Here is a 6,286-nt window from a genome sequence, read left to right as displayed (position 1 = left end):
GCGGCTCGACGGGCGGAACTTCCGGTTCATCAGTTCCCTAGCAACCACCTGAACTCGGCGCTTCCGGCGGCCCCGTGAGCGGGGCTGTGGCAGCCGACAGTGCCACCATCTGCCGAACGCGAGGCCATGCGTCCGCTCGGCTCTGCCCGGTCTGCTCCAAACCGCATCGTGGGTGCCGCCACCTCCATCCCACTATCGGTACCGGGTGCGCTCCCACCTCACCGCAGCCGTCAGTCGCGGAATGCAGCGGAGCCATCTACTGGTCTCGCGCCAGTGTCTTCTGAATGAAGTAACAGGTCTTCCTCGCTATGCACTTTTCACCCTTGGCACAGTTTCCCCAGCTAGCAACCGCAAGTTTTATAGAGACTAGTTGAAACAGGTTGTTGTCAGACATTCATCTTGACGGAAAAGGGTCTCTGATTTTAAACAATGTGTTTCGGCTACTTATTTATTCTGGGTTATAGTTTAACCACAAGACTAGCAAGAACAAGAACATACCTGTTCCCTATACTAAGTTAAGACAATCAAGACATAGTTTCAAAAAAATCTCTTAACCCTTTCCTTAGTCTGTTACTATTCCTCACATCAACTCCCTCTCAGTGTTGTAGAATCATTTTGGTTGGAAAAGACCCTTAAGATCAAGAAGTCTATTAATTTAACACTACCAAGTCCACCTCTAGGTCATGTCCCTAAACACTACTGGTAGTTTGCATGAAGACATCAGTTTACTCAAATTAGTTACTCCTATCCATCCTCCATATGGCTTATCATGGTCTGAAGTTTGCAGGGGTTGCTTGGTAGCCCCTGGTTTTTTTTGAACAGAACTTCATAACTCACAAAGAGTTATAAAGCAGGTATGTTTATTGTGACGCCAGGTGCAAAGGGGATCGCTCCTCTTAACTCACACACCGAGAGCTCAACAAGCTGGATATTTATTATACACAAACATACATATTCATTAGGTTCCCGAGAGTTCGGTGGGGATGTTATAATTAGTTTAGGTGCTTATTATCATAAATCTCCTCCCTTTTAGCGCTTGCTCACTGCCCTCCGATGGTCGTGGGCAGGGGTCTTCAAGAAGAAGTAAGCAGTCTTCCTCAGGGTGCACTTTTCACCCTTGGTACAGTTTCCCCAGCTGGCAACCTCAAGTCTTATAGAAACTAGTTGAAACAAATTCCTGTCAGACATTCATCTTCTTGAGGGAAAAGGGTCTCTGATTTTAAACAATGTGCTTTGGCTACCTATTCTATTCTGGGTTATAGCTTAACTGGCAAGAACAAAAGCATACCTGTTCCCTATTCTAAGTTAAGACAATGTATAGTTTGAAGAAAACTCTTAACTCTTTCCTTAGTCCGCTACTATTCCTCACACCAAGTCCTCACTTTTCTATAAACTTTGCAAATTCACTCCCCCCCTTTTCTTCCCTTCCCCACTGCTCCCAGAGAAATGGGGAGGAAAATCGAAAGAATGTAACTCCCATGGGTTGAGATAAGAACAGTCCAGTAACTAAGGTATAACACAAAACCACTGCTACCACCAATAATAATAATGATAAAGGAAATAACAAGGGAAGAGAATACAACACCTCACCACCTGCTGACCGATAACTCACCCCCACCCCCCCCACCCCACCCCCCGCCTGACCGAGCACTGACCAATACCTAGTCCAACCCCGCAGTGAACTAGCCCTTCCGGGTAACAATCAGTTACATCCTGGGCATGACGTGCTGTGGTATGGAATTCCTCTTTGGCTAGTTTGGGTCAGGTGTCCTGTCTCTGCTTCCTCCCGGTTTCCCCTCCTCCCTGGCAGAGCATGATGCTCAGAAAGTCCTTGGCCAGACTAAACATTTGAGCAGTAACTAAAAACATTGGTGTTATCAGCGCTGTTCCCAGGCTGAAAGTCAAAAACACAGCACTGCGCCAGCTACTAAGAAGGAGAAAAAATGACTCCTACTGCTGAACCCAGGACGGGGGCACAAAGAAGGGGGCGAGTGAGCAAGCAGCTGCATGGTTCTGAGTCACCAGCTGGGCTTAAACCACAACAGTTTTGTTGTCTAGTTCTTTGAGACACTGGAGTATGAACTACTACTTCTATCTCATCCCCCATTCCACTACTATCTGGTTCTGCTTCAACACTTCTTTCCCTTATGCGTGAAGGAGTGAAATTCTGTCCCTCCTGTGGGGATTCTAATTCTAATTCCATTTCATCCTCTCTTGGTACTACACAGTTAATACATATCTTTCCAATATCACAAGCTGAACAACAACTCTTTGTTTTCTTATTTTCCAAAGTTAAAGTCATCACCAAATTATCTCGACTGATTAACTTACATTCATTCTGCCAATCCATTTGTTGTCTCAAATAAAAGAACAAATCTACATATGTCACGTCATTCCATTTGTCTTCTTTTCTACAGAACAACATTAACTGCAAAATAGTATTATAACTCAAAAATCATTTTTTTGGCCATTTTCCTGATACTTCAAAACATACAAAGGCCACCAATGGTTACAATATTCAATCATCTGGCTTTTGCGTAAATCATCATGCAAATTTCACCAATGTGCTAACAAGCACCCCAATGGCAATGTTTTTGGTATCAAATTTGGAAATTTAATCGGTCATCAAATTTCCAGGACTTTTACACAATTTTACAAATCCTGTTGCCATTACGACAAAATACTCAAAAGGTAATTACAAAACCAAATCAAAGTCCAACCCAGCAACAGCTTTCGCTTATGACTTACAAGCAGACACCTAGGCTTCTGAATGCAAACAGGTACCCTCTTAGCCCCAACCCTGCATAGCTTTCACTGTGTCTTACAGGCAGGCTTTCCAAACCAAATTCTGAAAGAAATACCTTACCCCTTTCTCCAGGTAATGCTACGAGGAGTTTTATGAGTCAAGGGTGATGTTCCTCCTCGAGAATTCCTCTGCAATGGCCGGAGTTTGATCAGCACTTGATCTCCTCCAGTCTCTCTCGCAAGGTCCCATCTGGGGAATGAAGAACTCATCTGCAAGAAGCAGATAAACAGGCACTTCTTTATTACAGTGCTAGGTGCTAAGTGGAATTTCCACAAATCAAACCCCATGACGATTTCGTCATTACATTTATATACAAAAATTACAAGGTAGTACAGTCCCAGTTACAATGATTGGTTAGTGATTTGCATATAATAATATCTGCTGTGTCATTCTCTTCTGTTATTATGCTTGTGTGGAGGAAGGGTCTTCACCTGAGCATGGGTCTTCTTGACCTGTGGGTGTGTTTTTTAGTATTATAATGAAGGCAGTTCACTTTAAGACACCTTAAAAGTGAGTTTTGTTGCCAAGTTGGCCAGCTACATATCTATCTTGCCAGGTTGTCAAATAACTCATCCCATATACAATAGACCCTAGGTGCAGCTGCTCACTCGCTATCCCCCCCCCCTTCTTCCTCCCCCTGCTCCCGGAGGGATGGGGAGGAGAATCAAAAGAATGTAACTCCCACAGGTTGAGATAAGAACAGTAACTAAGGTATAACACAAACCACTACTGCTACCACCAATAATAATAATGATAAGGGAAATAACAAGGGGAGAGAATACAATTGCTCACCAGACACTGACTGATACCGAGGCTGACCCAGGCAGCAATTTGAGCCTTCCAGGTAACACCCCCCAGTTTATATACAGGGCATGACATGCTGTGGTATGGAATACCCCTTTGGATAGTTTGGGTCAGGTGTCCTGTCTCTGCTTCCTCCTGACTTCCCCTCCTCCCTGGCAGAGCATGAGACTCAGAAAAATCTGCTTCCGTAGTATGTGCATACTGCAGTTGTGGAGATCCCTTGGGGTTTTACCTTTGGTTTTCTTTCTAACATAAGTTCCAGTCTTCAAAAAAACAACTAAAAATCTTACTGGTTCTTCTGGACTAGAGAAGACAATGAAAACCAAGATGGCAAAACGGATCAGTTGTATTTTAGATTGGAACTTCTGCTACAACCTTCAGAGCATGTAGTTGGAGTTCAGCTAATTCTACTCATTTCCTACCAGCTTTATGTGAGCATTTTTAGTTTTATTTGTTGTAACATTTAGACCCAATGTAATATTCCAGTAGTGGTTATTCAAAGCATGGAAGAACCTTTTCATATTTGAAATTACTATCTGAAAGATTTATTAACAAATATTTAATTTTCTCCTCCTCTGCTGGGTTATTCCTAGTCTAGCTCCGTTGCATCTTTGGATATGTTTTGTGTGTCTTGGGTTTGGTTTGGTTTCATTTTGGATTTTGGTGTGTGGTGTAGAAAACATTCTTAAACCCACAAGGCCCGGAGTAAAGGCATGACAGTCCTAAATTTGTGCTGGAGTATCAGGTCAGTGATTAGTATCACAGTTCCAATATTCATAGCACCTTTGTTTTACAGGAAATAAGAAAATTTTCCTTCAGATTGAGTGGTTGATAAGGGCGAAGGAACTTTCTTGTTTGGTCTTTACTGTTTGAGTATTTTAAAATGTGTCTCCAATGAATGTGTTTAGTTATCTTGCTGCTTTTCACATGTCAAGTCAAATCTTTGTCATTGGCCACAGATTGTTGGACTTCACTGAATTTCTGTGGGACTGATTGGTTTATAAAGTTAGGTAACTCCCAACTAAGGTAGCTAATTTAAAAAAAATAAAATAAAATTTCTTATTTGGTATTCCCTTGTTGTGATGTGACAGTCTGAAACTGGGAGTCATGAAAAAAATAAAATCAATGCAGAAAATCTGTAAAAAACAAAGAAGTAGAAAAGTGTGTTGTGTTGTGTCGTGTCCTGTTCCGTCCCCCTGTCCCCCCCCCCCCCCCCAAATTCTCTTTTCTCGTGTTCACCATTTCAGAGAATGTCGATGCTTGTGATGCAGAGCATGGCTCTTCAGTGTTTTTCTCCTGTGTCAGGGTTTCAACTCTATATGAATGGACACCTGAAACTGAACCATAGGCAATTACTTAACCATTGTGGATTGGATACCAGATACAATGTGAGGAAACTCTTTTTTCCTTGAAGAGTGGACAAATAATGCAAGTATCTCCTTGTTGTAACAGGTGTCTGTGGTCAATGGCACAAGTCTCTTTTCAAGTGACTATGATCTAACAAACATCATTGCAGCATATTGGGATAGATATGGTAAGCCTGAATGTACAACTATGAATTACAGTCATTATCATACTGGCAGCTGTTCCTTTCCCTATTTTAGTTGCAACAGTCTTTTCAGATCCCAACCCTGTGTGGATGGCTGGAAGAGCAAAAGATACACCATTTATCATTAAAGCCACTATTCATTACCTAGTGGAAGTTATCTTGTATCCTTTGAAAACTGCATATACTGTGACATAACTGGGTTGCATTATTTAGGCTTTCACACATAGGCCAAATAAAAACTGTTTTCTTCTAGACTTGTTGCTGAACCTTTTCTTTCTTAGCTAAGCAAATGCTATAGTTCTGAAGCTAACTGAATACCTACTTGCCCATTCTTCTGGATGGTTCTGCTTGTATAACCATTTCTTGTCTGTTGTGGTTTAAGCCCAGCCGGTAACTCAGAACCACACAGCTTCTCGCTCACTCCCCCTCCCCTCCCTTCCTCCACCCGCTCCTGGAGGGGCAGGGAGGAGAATCAGAAGAATGTAACTCCCACAGGTTGAGATAAGAACAGTCCAGTAACTAAGGTATAACACAAACCCACTACTGCTACCACCAATAATAATAATGATAAAGGAAATAACAAGGGAAGAGAATACTACCGCTCACCACCTGCCGACTGATACCCAGCCTGACCCGAACAACGATCTAGCTCTTCTGGGTAACTGCCCCCAGTTTATATACTGGGCATGACGTGCTGTGGTATGGAATACCCCTTTGGATAGTTTGGGTCAGGTGTCCTGTCTCTGCTTCCTCCTGACTTCCCCTCCTCCCTGGCAGAGCATGAGACTCGCAAAGTCCTTGGTCAGAGTAAGCATTACTTAGCAATAACTAAAAACATCGTTGTTATCAGCATTGTTCCGAGGCTGAAAGTCAAAAACTCAGCACTGCACCAGCTACTAAGAAGGAGAAAAATGACTGCTACTGCTGAACCTAGGACTTTGTCTTTCTCTGCTGGGAACTCATATCAGCCTTTCTATACTGGCCTTTAAGGCAGTTTTTAGCCATTCACAGTGAATATCCTTAGGAAGTCTTGCTTTGCTCCTGCAGCACCTGCTGCCCCAATGTGTCATGGATGCCACTAGCAAAACATGATACTGTATTCTCTGACTTAAAGCAAATCATTAGAA

The 6,286-nt window shown here is 42.7% G+C and overlaps 1 long non-coding RNA gene across 1 annotated transcript; it reads left to right on the top strand.

Annotated features, from left to right (window-relative positions):
* The first annotated feature begins 4,891 nt into the window (after window positions 1–4,891).
* On the top strand, window positions 4,892–5,510 carry LOC130604387 (uncharacterized). The gene is made up of 3 exons (XR_008973443.1): window positions 4,892–4,998; window positions 5,063–5,144; window positions 5,215–5,510. It is a non-coding gene; the product is annotated as an uncharacterized LOC130604387 (long non-coding RNA).
* Window positions 5,511–6,286: the final 776 nt, after the last annotated feature.

Source organism: Pezoporus wallicus, unplaced genomic scaffold, assembly GCF_028554395.1.
Source record: "Pezoporus wallicus isolate ANWC-B61680 ecotype Strahan unplaced genomic scaffold, APGP_CSIRO_Pwel_v1 contig_3591, whole genome shotgun sequence".
Taxonomy (NCBI): Eukaryota; Metazoa; Chordata; class Aves; order Psittaciformes; family Psittacidae; genus Pezoporus; species Pezoporus wallicus.
The sequence above is the reverse complement of the archived record's forward strand: the minus strand, read 5'-3'. Positions and strand labels throughout refer to the sequence as shown.